Source organism: Gracilinanus agilis, chromosome 2, assembly GCF_016433145.1.
Source record: "Gracilinanus agilis isolate LMUSP501 chromosome 2, AgileGrace, whole genome shotgun sequence".
NCBI lineage: Eukaryota > Metazoa > Chordata > Mammalia > Didelphimorphia > Didelphidae > Gracilinanus > Gracilinanus agilis.
The window spans coordinates 164,459,727-164,475,660 of NC_058131.1; positions in this window are offsets into that span (position 1 = coordinate 164,459,727).

Sequence of the window (15,934 nt, forward strand, 5' to 3'; positions counted from 1 at the left end):
TGAATAAGATTAAGCATATATGTTACCAAATGGTATAATCCAAATTCTTTTTATTTTAAACCTTTATCTTCAGTCTTAGGACTAATAAAATTGGATCCAAGGGAGAAGGACAATAATGGTTAGGCATTTGGGGTTAAATGGTTTGCCCAGGGTCACACAGTTGGGAAGTGTCTGAGGCCAAATTTGATCCCAGGACATTCTGTCTCTCTATCACATAAGCCACCTACCTACCATATCATCCAAATTCTTAAAGGAAAACCTAAATGATTTTCAGGAGGAATCAGACATTAAAACTATACTAATGAAGGACTTCAACTTTCCCCTCTCAGAACTAGATAAATCTAACCATAAAATAAACAAGAAAGAAGTTTAAAGAGGAAGGAGATAAATAGATTTTAGAAAAATTGGCTATGGTAAACCTCTGGAGAAATCAAATGAGAACAGAAAGTATATCTTTTTCTCAGCTATATATGGCACCTTCACCAAAATTGACTATGTATTAGGACATAAAAACCTCACAAGCAAATGCAGAAAAGTGGGAATGTTAACTGCATCCCTTGCAGACCATGCTACAATAAAAATCATATTCAACAAAGGGCTATGAGAAAAGATAAAAAAAATTAATTGGAAACTAAATAATCTAATCCTAAAGAATGAGTGAGTCAAAGAACAAATTATAGAAACATTAAATAATTTCATTAAAGAGTCCTTAAAATAAATAAAGAACAGAAGTGATCTCATTTAATGACCCTTATGGTCTTAAATACCAAGTAAGGCATAAAAAAGGGAGATCTGTTCACCAAAGGTTATCAGCCACTTTAACAGAGGAGAGCCAAACATAGAACCCAGACTGAAGAAGGACTCCAAGTAGATGCTGAGAGCCTTCAAAAGCTCATTTGTGGATGATACCTTGTTGATGGTATCATGCCTAGGAACACTGCAGAATCTCCTAGAAGAGGCAAGTAATCACTCAAAGGTGTATAACCTATCCATTCAAACAAAGAAGACCAAGTAGGATGAAGAATGTCTATTATACACATTTCAATATGCATCTGGATAGATACCCTATTGAGCTTGTCCATTTGTATATGTGCATTTATACAACCTCATAGTCATATGGATTGTGAATTGAGCCAGGACTTGAACATAAGGAGAAAAGTAGTTTATATAGCCCCTGGGAAGCTACAAAGTTCCTTTGATGATCCCAAGCTCCCATGAAAGAAAGCAAAGGACCATTTAAAACATACACACGCACATACACACACACACATGCACACACACACACATGAATATTGTCAGTACTACCCTATAGCAATTAAACATGAAACACCATTACTTTTGAAGAATGAAAAATGAATATCACACAGAAGGTGATAGAAGGGCACATGATGGATGTAAGCAGGATGCAATATAAAGCCAGAGAAGTGTCTAGCTCTTGCCATTCTAATAACTATTACTAAGACAGAAAGTGAGGTCCTAAAAAAATTTTTTAGAAGGGCATTAGGATGGCTCAGTGGATTGAGAACCAGATTTGGAGATGGGAGGTCCTGGGTTCAAATCTGATCTCAAATACTTCCTGGATGTGTGAATCTAGACAAGTCACTTAACTCCCATTGCTTAGCCTTTATTGCTCTTCTACCATGGAATCAATACACAGTATTGATTCTAAAATCGAAGGCAAGGGTTTTAAATTTTTAAATATTCAAGTTTTTAAGGAAATATTTTATTAGTTTTCTTTTTTCCTCTTACTTAGCTCCACTTATAAATTAGAAGATTCCCTTTGCCTGAGAATCATATTATATTACCTTTGTTTGACACATTTATTTATACTCCCTCATAAGATTCTCAAAACAACTCTGGGAGGGAGGCAAGGCTAGAGGATCACAGGATAACAGAATTCCAATTCTGTTGTTTTTCTTTTTTTTCCTTTTTTATTCTTTTTTAAAACCAATTACATGTAATAATGAATTTTCACGTAAGTTTTCCAAAGTTATATGATCCAAATTGTCTTCTTCCCTCTCCCCTCCTCCAAAAAAAATTTTTTAAGGAATTATGTGACAAGAAGAGAAGATGGACCAGTCACATGGTAAAAAGGTTTCCCTGGTATACTTGAAATGTCAGGAAAAAGTAATGAAAGGCTACTGTAGCACATTCAGTGGATTCCCTTATGGTGAATATAGGACATGAACAACAGTTGCACAGGATGGACAGGAATTAATTGACTGCCATCTGCAATAGAGGGAAGCCTTGAACTGATGAAGTTGAACATGGATGCTGCTCCTCTTGTCATTTAAGAATTCAATCCCTTAAATGACAGGAGTCACAGTTAGCAGAGGAAATTCAGTCTCATGATCATTTAATAAACAATACCATCAATCCCAAACCACCCAGGATGTTGATCCACTGAAGAACCTGCCCTCCTGAATAGTAGGATTTCAACACTGGAAGCAGAAGTGGGTGTGATGACTGATGTGAGCTTTTCAATCCGCCCTGTCACAGTGAGCAGTGGGTGAGACCATGGGAGCTTCCAACCATGAAAGATGGCCTGCCAGGAGATTTCCATCTAAGGCCAAAGGAAGAGCAAAAGAAGGAAGGGCAAGGGCAGCACTGCCCACATCCCTCCACAGGCACAGAGGAGCCAGGGAAAGCGGTGACTCGGCTGCTGCCGCTGCCTCTGAAAAACACGGCTGTGACAGACTTTATGACCAATAAAGGCAACGTTTTTCTAGGAGTAGCAATAAATTCAACCCAGCATCTCCACCTTCTGGGGATACAGCCAAGAGAACTGAAGGGAGGAGGGAAAAAGAGAATAAGCAATGTCTACTTAGGTCAGGAAGTGGTGACCCTAGTACCTCACACGGCCGCATAAGTATGTTTCATTTCAGGCCCCACACAATGAGCTCTTTGACTCCAATGTCACAGGCTAACCTTCACTCAAAGGATTAGTTGTGCTAAAGGTGCACAAACTGAAGTTCTATCTCGGTGGCTTAGATAAACACACCTTTGGGGGGACAGAGGGTGGGGACAAAGTAGGTGAAAAAATATCTCTCTAGAATTCTTGTTCAAAGGTTCCTATGCCGGCCCTCAAAACTGCATAAAGGTACCACTATAGGCTCTCTCAGACACAAGGCTTTATTTGGAACTCCCTCCCTGCCCCATTAAATTCCCTCTTTCAGATCTCAGGCTGTAAACACACATAGAAAAGTGCTTCCAATTTTTCCATTCCCACTATTGTCGATTGTCCCGGCACTCCAGACTTTGGAGTTCAAGGGTCTTTGGCAAACAGGAGACCAGAGACAACTATTGAGCTTTGTTTCCATGGGAATTCTAAGAGGCTGAAGTCAGCAGGGAAGCACACAAGGGAGAGTCTGCCATCACAGCCATGATGATGGCGTACATGCCACCAGCATTGCTCAATTTCATGTCCATGGTTCACAAGCAACTGCTCCCGTACTCTTGGTGCAAGTCCAGAATTCCTCTGAGTCTTGGGCAATATTGTTTTTAACCCTAGGGTAATGGGGCAATGGGATTCCTCATCAGCAACAAAGGAATAGACTGTAAAGTCTTATGGATAAATGTCAAAGAGTCAGTCACTAGGGACACTGAAATGACCTCCAAGTGTTTCTGCATCATCTTTTCTCCATTTTAGTCTCACTGAAGATCCCATTTATGGCTTTCTTTTAAGGTTTACAAAGCACTTCCCTTCATGACAATATAATTATAAGACAAAAAAAAATTAGAGACTAGGTTAAAGATGTGAATCATCCTGAACTTCTTTGTCCTGTGTCAACCTATTTCATGTCATCAAATTCTATCTTTTGGGTAAGGCTCAGTCTCAACTCAAATCTCATGATCTCCTCCTTCATCTAGCTCAAAAGTTGTTAACCTTATTTGAGTCATAAACCCTGCTCCACACCACCTTCAGCAGTCTGATAAAGCCTAGAGACCCTTTATCAGAATAATTTTTGTTGTTTTTAAATTCATAATTGAATGAAAAGCTAAACTTCAGTTAGACTTATTAGTAAAAATAAAGATGTGATATTTTCCACAAGTGCCTTTGACCATGAGAGTTGGTACTCATTACTTGTCTCTGCAATACTTTCTCAGTTTCAGATCTAACTTCAGATAGACGTCATTCCTAGAATAAGAGGCCAGTGGAATCTGTGTCTTTGCCTAACCCTGCCAGGTATGCCTGTCAGGTTCCAGATCTCCACCTACCTCGTATGGCATCTCCCAATCCCTATGTGTTATACATAGCATGGTCCAGGGTCATCTTGATGAATATTCATGTTCTAAAGTAGAATCAGGAGAAATTTAGGATCATGAAACTAGGTGGCTCAGTGGATTCCGAGCCAGGCCTAGAGATGAGAAGTCCTAAATTCAAATCTGGTCCCAGACTCTTTTCACTATGTGACTTGAGCAAGTCACTTAACTCCAATTGCCTAGCCCTTACTGCTCTTCCACCTGAATCAATGACCTAAATTACCAACAGAACCATTTAGGCAACATTAGATGCTGCTGGGTGGGTGCCAGATGCTCAAACACATCTGTTTAAAGACAACTTTACTGAAAAACATCCAGGCCAAATGGCTCTACTTCTCATCTCCATGGAGAAAATGTTTAGCTTCTAACTCTAAGAAATGTACTGCTGGAACACACTCAAGTTTCTCTTAAAATCCTTAAAAATGTGAACCTCTTAAAATAATCAGATATCTCTGTGATTGCCTTGCACCATGATGGGTCAAACCAAATTTTCTCTTAGGGAAACAAAAAGCCAACCTTTTGTCCCTATCCAAAATGATCTGGTAAGATAATGTCTCTAGAGTCACTAGGCCACATGAAAGTCAAGTAGTACAGTTTCTAGAGAGAGAAATCATGTTAGTTAATGAGACTAGACAAGCCAAGTTACTTCTAGCAAAGAAATAATACACAGCAAAGGATGTAATAGGAGTGATTGTGTATGGGAACTTCTGGGTAGGAATTATAAGACAAAAAAAAATTAGAGACTAGGTTAAAGATGTGAATCATCTGGAACTTCTTTGTCCTGTGTCAACCTATTTCAAGTACCTGTCCATTCTGATTTACTAGGAAGAGAGGAGGAAAACAGAATTTTCTTTCCTGGTAAAAGAAGCAATGTTGAAATTTGCTACACCAGTGAAGGACTGTGAGACCACATGTAAGACTTCTTTTAACATTCTAAAATGGGTCTTGAGCAGAGGGGATGACCTGCCTTATAACCCGCATGATGCAAAAAACTACTCTGTAGACCCAGGATTCAAACAACCTCAGAGTGGAAGCAAGAACCCAGGGGCAGGATAAAGAACAGAAAGAAAAACTCACCTTAATGAGGGGATTCAGAAAACATAAAGGAGGTATTGAATGCAAAGAAAGGAAGAAATAAGATAGATATTTATTCTGGAGCCAAGACCAAGTTACGATTTCAAAACTCATTCCATGGAAAAGGTTATGGGGGAAATAAAGCCTCCAGACTTTGATTTTTTATTGGTGAAGAAGGGGGTCAACCTGCCACTCTCCCCTCCCCTTCCAAACCAGATCATTAGTGTCTAAGCCTGAGAGAAGCTAAGTCATTGTGTTCTGCTCACTCAAGGATCTTGTGCACCCTACTCCTCACTTTCTAGCTTTCCATCTGAGAATAGTATTCCACTTTTTCCACTCTGAGAATAGTATTCCAACCCTTACCATTGGCTGAGGGAAGCAGATGTTAATAGATTGCTCAACCATTATATCCAATATCTTTGTAATTTTCCAGATCATAATTCCCTTCCCTAATTACCACCCCCCTATTTTGTTATTTCCCTTGTTAAATGGAATCTTCTTGAGGGCATAGACTCACTTACTTTTGTATATTTGCAATAAATGCTTTTCATTCAATCATTCATTTATGTAGCCTAAGTAGCCACTAGTGGAACTTCAAACTCAAAAATTCTTATCTTTTAATGTGCCACAGATCCCCCTGACAGCCTGGTGAAGTTTATGCTCCAGATATTGCTCCAGATATTGTTTTTAAATACACAAAATAACATATATAGGATTATAAACAAAACCAATTACACAGAAATAGTTTTTTTAATCCAAGTTCATAGACCCCAAGTTAAGCACCTCTGCTCTAAATCCTTGTGGTAATTATGATCAGCTCCCACAAATGCAAATCTGACTTGTCTTGTGATGGAAAGGTAACTTGGGGTTCTCAAAAGCCTTGCCAACTAAGAACAAGTAGTGGCAGATCTAACAGTTTGAACTTGTGCCAAGACAGATGAAGCAGAAGAAAGAGGGGAGATACATTGAGTAAGGCGGCATCCAGGACCCAATATCTGCTGTTAATTAAGAACAAATACTTAAAAAAAAAAGAACAAATACTAGGGCCTGGGGAAAGGGCCCAAATAGTGGAAAAGGGTGTGGTACAAATTATAAAGCAGAGGTCATGACCAGAGTTGCAGTCAAAATTCATTAACACTGGGGCAACGAGGCAGCATAGTGGATAAAATGCCAAGCCTGGAGCTGGGTGGACTTGGTCTCAGACACTTCTAGCTGTGAGACCCTGGGTAAGCTGCTTAACCCTAATTGCATAGTCCTTACCATAATTCTATTTTAGAGTTGTTACTAAGATAGAAGGTAAGAGCTTAAAAAAATTCACTGAGGTGGGAAAAGAACTCCAAGCAGAAAACAAAAACTTGAAAAAGTTGCAAGTCAGTTAACAAGCATTTATTATACTCCTACACTGTGCCTGTTATGGTGCTAAATGCTGGGTCAGAGAGAATATGCCATGGGAGGGGGGTTTGTTGAGGCATTTAAAAAATGTCACTTTGTCTTATGAAATTTTCTTGCCTAAAACTGTTTTCTTTTAGGGCAGGCACTCACTCATTCCATTGCTCAGATGGCTCAGCACATGCTAAAGATCATATCTATCTCCTTGTTCAATGGTACCTTGTGTTACTGAAGTCCCAAACATGACTAAGCTAGAGCAACTTCAAGTACCATAGTATCTACTATATGAAAACCAATCTAGTTTAAATTCTAAAAGACTCATGGCCCAAAGAATGATCACGTGATAATAAATTTGAGGGGTTGCCATCTGTCCAGTGGAAGGAATATCAGTGAAATCAGATATCTTTCAAAGCCTCAGATCTTGTTAGTCATTTTGGAGAGACAAGAAGATCCTGTAGAAAAATACTCATCAAATGTGATGATGACTCAAAGCTGGAAAAGAACGTTAAGAAAATGGTTGGCAATCAGAATCCAAAAAGAACTTGTTGGCTTGAGCTTAGCCTCATATATTATGAAATTTATGGGGAGCAAATGTAAAGTTTTATACTAAAGCTCAAAAAATAATGTACAATATAGGGAATGTAGGGTTAGGCAATCATTTTTTTCTGAACTAGATTTAGGGACTAAAAGGGCCAACAAGATGGGTCAACAGATTGATGTAGCAGCCAAAAAAGTTAATGAGATCTCAGACTCCACTAAGGGAAGCAGAGCTTTGAACTCATGGCACAATGCCTAGTACACAGTAGGTGTTTTGTAAATATTTATTAATTGGTTGATTGACAGTTTACAAAGAATAAGGAAGTGATAATCCCTCTGTATTCTGCCCTAGCCAGATTACATATGGAACACAGTATTGCGCCTTGGATGGCACAGTTTAGAAAGGACTATGATAAGCTGAAGAGAAAGTCTGGTGAAGGGCCTCAAGGTCATGCCAAATGAGAATCCATTTAAGGGCATGTAGATGTTTAGCCTTAAGAAAAGATTTAGGAGAACACATGATAACTTTAATGAAGAACTAACATATATAAGACTGATTATATTTGTTTTCAGTCCTAGGGAAAAGAATCAAGCTAATTTGTTGAAAATAGTACATTTGGGTTTCCTCACAATTAGAGCTCTCCCAAAGTGATATGCTCTGACTCAAGAGGTCCAATCCCCATCACTTCATCAAACAAGGTTGAATGACCACTTACTGGTATGTTATATTTGGGGGTGGTTCCTTTCAAGTATGGGTCAAATTAGATCCCTTCCAACTGTCAAATCTTGGGATTCTGGGTTTTTTTTAAAGCATTAGGATTAAAGTCAAAATCTATGGCTATGTTGGCCCTGACTGATTCACAGGACCACAATGATCAAATCATTTAGCCTCATTCAACCTCATTTTCTTTATCTGTAAAATGAAGTTATGTTGCTTTGTATTCCCTCTCATTAGAGATATTGGGAGCACAAATGAACAAATAAGGATGAAATCTACAAAATATTCAAAATGGTATATAATAAGATACAATATTCTTCCTTAAAATTTCTGGTCCACTTTTGTATCTTGCTTTGTCTTAGTACAAGTGTAAGGAAGATATGCCAAAGATGGCACATGGAATGGTTTTCACCTGCCTGTTAACCAAATGCTGCCACCAAGCCAAGAGTTAGAAGTTCTCTTCTTTTAAGAGGCCAGAGCTCATGATTTCTTACATAATCTCCCTATCCCCCCACAAAGAGGGAAGAGTTGGTGTGTTCTGTCCAATCTCCAAACTCCCTCTACTCAGGTCAGAATACTTAATCTTCCTCTGATTATTCCCTCTATTGATAAAAACAAGAAGTAGCAAGAGTATGACTTAGAAATTATGATGTCATAGAGGATATCCTTTGCATCCTTTGCATTATCACTCTCAAATCCCACTTTGGATAAATTTTTAACAATTGATTAAATCTAGTCCATAACTACTATACAAATTCTCAGACAACAGTGACTAGAGAATACTGGACCTAGTGGCTTGACCCACTGAGGATTTGCCTCTGAATTCTGCCCATATTACACAGGAGCAATAAGATAAAAGGATCACTATGAGGGAACACTTGTGTTTGGGAGCTATGAAAAGAAGCTCCATCTGTTCTGGAGTAATGCCCAGAATACTAGTCCACAAAGAAACACATGCACAATCACTAAAGAAAAGGGAATCCATTCATCAGACAATGCAAAGATGGAACTCTGTAGCAGAATGGATCTCTGTAGCAGAATGGACTCAAACATTAGTGACCTAGCTCTGTCTTGCTCCGAGAAACAACTCTAAAAACAGCTTTCTAGATGGAAAAGAGAACAGCCATGTTTGATAACTATCATGGAAGATAATTTCCACTGGGTTTTACAACTGCTGGGTGGAAAGGAGTGGCTTCTTTGTGGCAAGATAGCAGATGTGAGATGTGGTTGGCTGCCCCCAGATTCTGTAGTTGCTCTGAGGCAAATGAGTTTTTCTTGTGGCCAAATGAAGGCTTGTAACAATTGAGAGGTTTCCAAAATGTTGTCATTTAGCACCCTGCCACCATGACCTCAGCATGTGAAAAGAAAAGCCTTATGAAATGCAGCACATTTCTGTTCAAAGTTTCCCAAGCTGTGCTAGAAACTTTGGATGCTGGAGGGAAGAAGGAATAAGAGGCTAATTACAACTTGACATGAGGAAAAATAAGCCCAGTTATAACTCAGTCCAGTCATGGCTCATCTCAGTTCTTGATACCAGTTATCAATATAACCTCAGGTGAATTACTTCATATTTCTGGGCCTCAATTTTCTCATCTGTGAAGTGAAGTGTTTAGACTAAATTACCTCTATGCCTCCTTTCCAGCTATAACATTATGTGGTTCTCTGATTTGACAATGAAGCATACAAATAAGACTTTTAAGAAAGTCATGACAACACACCTATGAGACATGGGAATTGAGAAATAATTCTCCTGCAAGATTACTTGTTATAACCAGATCAAAGAGGCATAGGGTTTTTTGGGAGGACGTTATCTACTTGAAAATGGAAACATAACCTTCCTCTGGCAATGGGATTTTGCCCCAAGCAATGGAATTTTGGGGAACAAAAGCAACCAGCTGTCATTGCCTGGCCAGCTTACTTAACCTCTACCTGCCTCCATTTTCTCATCTGTAAAATGGAGATAATTGGCTGTTGTAAGGATCAAATGAGATAATATTTGGAGTAAAGAAGTGTTATTGATGATTAAGATGATGTTTATCTAGTCCAGCCCTCTCATTTTACAGAGGAGGAAACTGAAGCTGAGAGGCTAAATGATTTGCCATGGTCATAAAGATAGTTAACAGCAAAGTAGGGATTAGAAACATGGTCAGTCCCTAACTCTGAATCTAAGCAAGGAGGGACGGAATGATTTAAAGAGAGAATCCATAAGCAACATGGTAAAGCAGATGGCATTATTTTTGTTGCACTATCTTTCTTGTTTTGCTATTTTCTTCCATTCTCCTCTACTACTCTGCCTTTAACCCCAGGTGCCTATTTATGTGCTGTTCTTATTTTCAAATAGCTATCTAGGACAGGGGGTCTTGAGTTTTTTGGTGTCATGCATGGATCCCTTTGGTATTTTGGTGAAACCTATGGATCTCTTCTTGGGCGGTCTTCTAATTTATAAAAAAAAAACAGTGTGATTACAAAGGAAACCAATTATGAAATATCCAAAAAAAAAGTTTTTTAAGTTGAGAGAAATCAGATTAAGAGCCCTTGGTTAAGGAATCCCTGCTCTATGGTCATATTAACTGATATTCAAGATGTTAAAGGATAACAGCTCTAGGTATGATCTCTTTAAAGAAATTTGTCTGGACTTTGTTAGTTAAGCCATATTTGTTTAATGACTTAACTTTGTTTAATGTATGTTTGGATTGATAATAAAATAAACTGGCTTTTGGGGGATGAAGGGTGGAGAAAACAACAGTGCTTAGTTATTTACTCTAAGGATGCCTAGGGGAAGTAATTAGAAGCAGGAGCCAACAGTGCTAGCATATGCCACCACTATAAAAGTCAAAAGAGAAGCTGTGGTACCAGGTGTTGCCCTTGTAGAATATTTGATATTATGCACTATACATCATAAGTACTTTTAAAAAAACTTGTTGTGAAACCTCCACTCTAGAAAGCGACTTCCCAGGAAAGAAGCCTAAGATCAACTTCAAAACAAGTTAAGTTAACAAGAGGCAGCTAGGTGGCATGGTGGATAGAGTGCTGAGTCTGGAATCAGGAAGATTCATCTTCATGAGTTCAAATATGGCCTCAGCCAACTTACTAGCTAAATGACTCTAGAAGGTCACTTAACCCTCTTTGCCTCAATTTCCTCATCTATAAAATGAGCTTTAAAAGAAAATGCAAACCAGTCTCTGCCAAGAAAACTCCCAATGGGGTCACAAAGTGTCACAACTGAAAAATGACTAAATAAGAAGTCAAAATTTATTTATTGGCATATTAATGTGTGCCAAGCACTGTCCAAAGCAAGACAACTAACAAACAGTCCTTGTTCTCAAGAAGTTGATAGTCTAAAGCAGTGATTCCCAAAGTGGGCGCTACTGCCCATTGGTGGGTGCTGCAGTGATCCGGGGGACCGTGATGGTCACATGTGCATTTCTTTCCTATTAATTGCTATTAAAATTTTTAAATAATTAATTTCCAGGGGACTAAGTAATATTTTTTTCTGGAAAAGGGGAGGTAGGCCAAAAAAGTTTGGGAACCACTGGTCTAATGGGAAAGACAACATATTAACAATTAGAATAGAAGGCTTGGAGTCAGGAAGACCTAAATTCAAATCTCACCTCCAATTACTAGCTATTTGACCCTGGGTAACTCTCTTCACTACTTTGCCTCAATTTCCTCATCTATAAAATGGGGATAATAATAGCACCTACCTCCAAGGGTTATTGTGATAATCAAATGAGATGAACATGTAAACTCTAGCTATTATTATTATTATAACTATGTACAAACAAGATCTGCTCAAGATAAATTATAAGCGATTTCTAAGGGAATATACTGAGATTAAGGAGAACTTGGAAAATAAGTCTTTAATTCTGATTGAAGAAAACAGGGAGGCCTAGCTCCTAAGACTATTCCTCTGTCTTTCCCCCAGAGAGGCACTCTTCCCTTCCCAACCTTCCCCTTTTCGGCTTCCTTTTAGTTATTGCCTTCCCCCCCAAGAATACACAGAATTCTCTTTTTTTTCTTGTTTTTGTATTCTTAACACCATACCTGGAACATAAGTGTTCTCCCTAGCTCCCTCTCTACCCTAGTGATGTCCACAGGGAAGAGTCAACAGGACATAAAAGACTTGACTAGAATTTCTAACCTAGGGTTAAGAAAAGCAGATACTAAGATATAAAGCAGTCGAGGGGCAGCTGGGAAGCTCAGTGGAGTGAGAGTCAGGCCTAGAGACAGGAGGTCCTAGGTTCAAACCCGGCCTCAGCCACTTCCTAGCTGTGTGACCCTGGGCAAGTCACTTGACCCCCATTGCCCACCCTTACCACTCTTCCACCTATGAGACAATACACCGAAGTACAAGGGTTTAAAAAAAAAAAAGATCTAAAGCAGTGGTTCTTAACATTAACCAATGTACCTTACTATGTGCTAGGCCCAGTCTCCTACACATGTTTACAGAATATGAGGACTGACACAAAGATTTATTTAACTTTTTCCTTTTTCCCTCTGGTTGCCAAATGCCTTCTGAAGTACCAGCTATGTACAGCAGAAGACACAAAGGTGAGATCAATACAGCCACTACCTTCCAGAAGATCATATTCTATCACAGGAAACCACATATACTCACAGGCAGTTATGTGGGTTGTGGATAGAGTAACAGGCCTTGAAACCTGAAGATATGAGTTCAAAGCCTGCCTCAGATACTTACTAGTTATACCACCATAAGCAAGAAGGGGAAAGGGAACAAGCATTAATTAAGGGACTATCATGTATCAGGAACTATGCTAAGCTCTTTACAAATGTCTCTGTTGTCCTTAAAATGGTAAGTAGTATCTAAAACCATCAATAAGCATTATTTGTAATAGAGATAAGCTAAAAACCTTCCCAATAAGATCAGTGCTGAAGCAAAGATGCTCTTATCACCACTGTTATTCAATATTGTACTAGAAATGCTAGCCAAAGGAATAAAAGAAAAAGACACTGAAGGAATTAAAATAGGCAATGTGGAAACAAAACTACCACTCTTTCCAAATAATATGTTATAATTAAGAGAATTAAATAAAAAGCTAGTTAAATAATTAATAATGAAGTTACAGGATATAAAATAAACCCAAATAAATCATCAGTCTTTTCTATATATTACCAACAAAGTCCATCAGAAAGAGATAGAAAGAGAAATTCCATTTAAAAGAATTGTAGACAATATAAAATACTTGGAAACACAATTACAAAACATTTTTAATACAAAGTCAGATCTAAACAACAACAAAAAATATTAATTGCTCATAGGTGGACTGAGTTAATATAATGAAAATGACAATTCTATCTAAATTAATTTACTTATTTAGGGCCATACCAGTCAAACTACCAAAAAATTACTTTATAGAGCTAGAAAATAACAAAATTTATATGGAAGAACTAAAGGTCAAGAATATCAAGGAAATGAATGAGGGAGGAAAGTAAAGGAAGGTAGCCTACAAATACCTGATCTCAAATTGTATTACAAAGATATAATCATCAAACAATCCAGAACTGACTAAGAAATAGACTGGTGGATCAGCATAGCAGTAAATGACTATAGTAATCTAGTGGTTGATAAATGCAAAGATCCAAACTTTAGGGACAAGAGTTTACCATCTGACAAAAACTGCGAGAAAGCAGTTTGGTAGAAACTGGGTATATAGAATAACATCTCACACTGAATACCACGATAAGATCAAAATGGGTAAAATGATTTAGACATCAAAAGTGATATCATAAGCAAATTAGAGGAATATAGATAGTTTATATTCTTTTTTATATTTATATGTAATAACTATCAGAGTTATTGATAAGTAAAGAATTTATGATCAAATGAGACATACAGCATCACAGAAGGTAAAATGAATAATTATTAAATTAAAAAGGTTTTGCATGAACAAAACCAAGGCAGATAAGATTAGAAGGAAAGCTGAAAACTGGAGGAGGGAAGGATTTTACAGCAAGTTTCTCTGATAAAGCCCTCATTTATTAAATACATATATATAGAACTGAGTCAATTTTTAAGAATACAAGTTATTTCCCAATTGATACATGGTTAAAGGACACAAACAGGCAATTTTCAGAAGAAAAAAATCAGGGCTATCTGTAGTCATTCTTAAAAAAAAAAAAAAAGCTCCAAATCACTACTGATTAGAGAAATGCAAATTAAAACAACTCTGAGGTACCACCTCACACCTATCAGATTAGCTAATATGACAGAAAAGGAAAATGAAAAATGGAACTATGCCCAAAGAGCTATAAAATTGTGCATATCCTTTAATCCAACAATATCACTACTATGTCTGTATCCCAAAGAGATTTTTTTTTAAAAAAGAAAAATGAAAAGGACTTAAATATATAAAAATAGTAGTAGTAGCTCTTTTTGTAGTTGCAAATAATTGTAAATTGAGGAGATGTCCATAAATTGGGGAATGGGTGAACGAGTGGAATATGTGATGGAATACTACTGTGCTATAAGAAATGATGAGCAGGATGCTTTTAGAAAAATATGGACTTACATGAAGTGACCTTAAAGCACTATTAATGCTTATCATTATCATTATTATACAAGTTAGTTTATGCATTTTGACAGTTGAGTAGAGAATGGACTAAAGTGTGGAGAGACTTGGGGCAGGGAAAAAACCAACCAGCAGGCTACTGCCCCCGAGTCTTGACATGAGCTGATGAGGTTTAACACTAGGATGGTGGTAGAGGAGAGAAAGGGACTATGCAAGAGATACTATGAAGTTAAAATTAACAGAGTTTGGCAAGAGATTGGTATGGTTTTGGTTGGTTGGTTGTTGTTCTTTATACTCAAAGAGGTCCAAAATTATATCACTGGTAATGTGTTTTGACATGCATAAATTAGATTTAAGTGAGGCATAGTTGCACAAAGTCATCAGCTTCCCTCTTTCTTCCACAGTCATCAGAATCCAGTGGCAAGACGAAAGTCAAGATGACTAATAACATCTAGGTGGAAAACCTAGATGACTGGAAGCCTGATGGTATCCTCATCAGTAACAGGAAAGATCAATGATAAATAAAAATAATTTACTTTTGGCCATAATGTGTGTAAATGTCTATGGTCTTCAGGGACTCCTTTCTCTTGTCATATGTACCCCAAGACCATCATGCTCAAAGCTACTGGGTGAAATCTTTGGTTATATCCCTTCCTATCCCTTCTAAATCCTGTTTTAGGGGTGTTAGTCATGACCCTATTATAAGGGAGGTAGGTGGGCTGCCCTACTTTGAAAATATGAAGCCCTTGCCCCAGAAAGGTGCTCAATTGTCTGTCCTTGCTTCCTGCTCTCTTGGTCCCTCCAGATAAAGCACCTGCTGTTTATTTTGGGGACATTCCTTAAACGTACTAAATAAAATAACCTATAACTTTTAGCATTGAATGACTTATCTAATTCTTCTGTGAAGCCCTCTTTAAAAAATTTTTTTTTAAAAAGAAAGCAACCCTTACTTACCTTCTGTCCTAGTATCAGTTCTAACACAGAACAGCGAGGGCTAGGCAATCAAGACTAAGTGACTTGCCCAAGGTCACATAGCTAGGATGTGTTGGAAGACAGATTTAAACTCAGGCCTTGCACTCTACCCACTGTGCTAACCAGCTGCCCCTTTTTTGTCTTAATATGGCCTCTAAAAGGTTTGTAGCCTCTTTTGCAGACAACTGAACATTGAAACATGAAGTTCAATGAAGGGAATGCAAGGGGAGTCAAGCAGAAATTCATCTTGCCAAGTCCTAGGACATTATGGCAAAAAGGCTTGTGTCACATAGGATTACCAGTATAATTTATTATTAGCTCAAGGCTCATAGTGGCACAGAGTAGGGGGATAATGCAGAAGGCAGGAAAGAGTAAAACAGATTATTTGCATTGAAAGAAATAAACCAGGGGGATTCACCTAAGTTGTTTAGGTCATTTTTGCCCCTAGTAG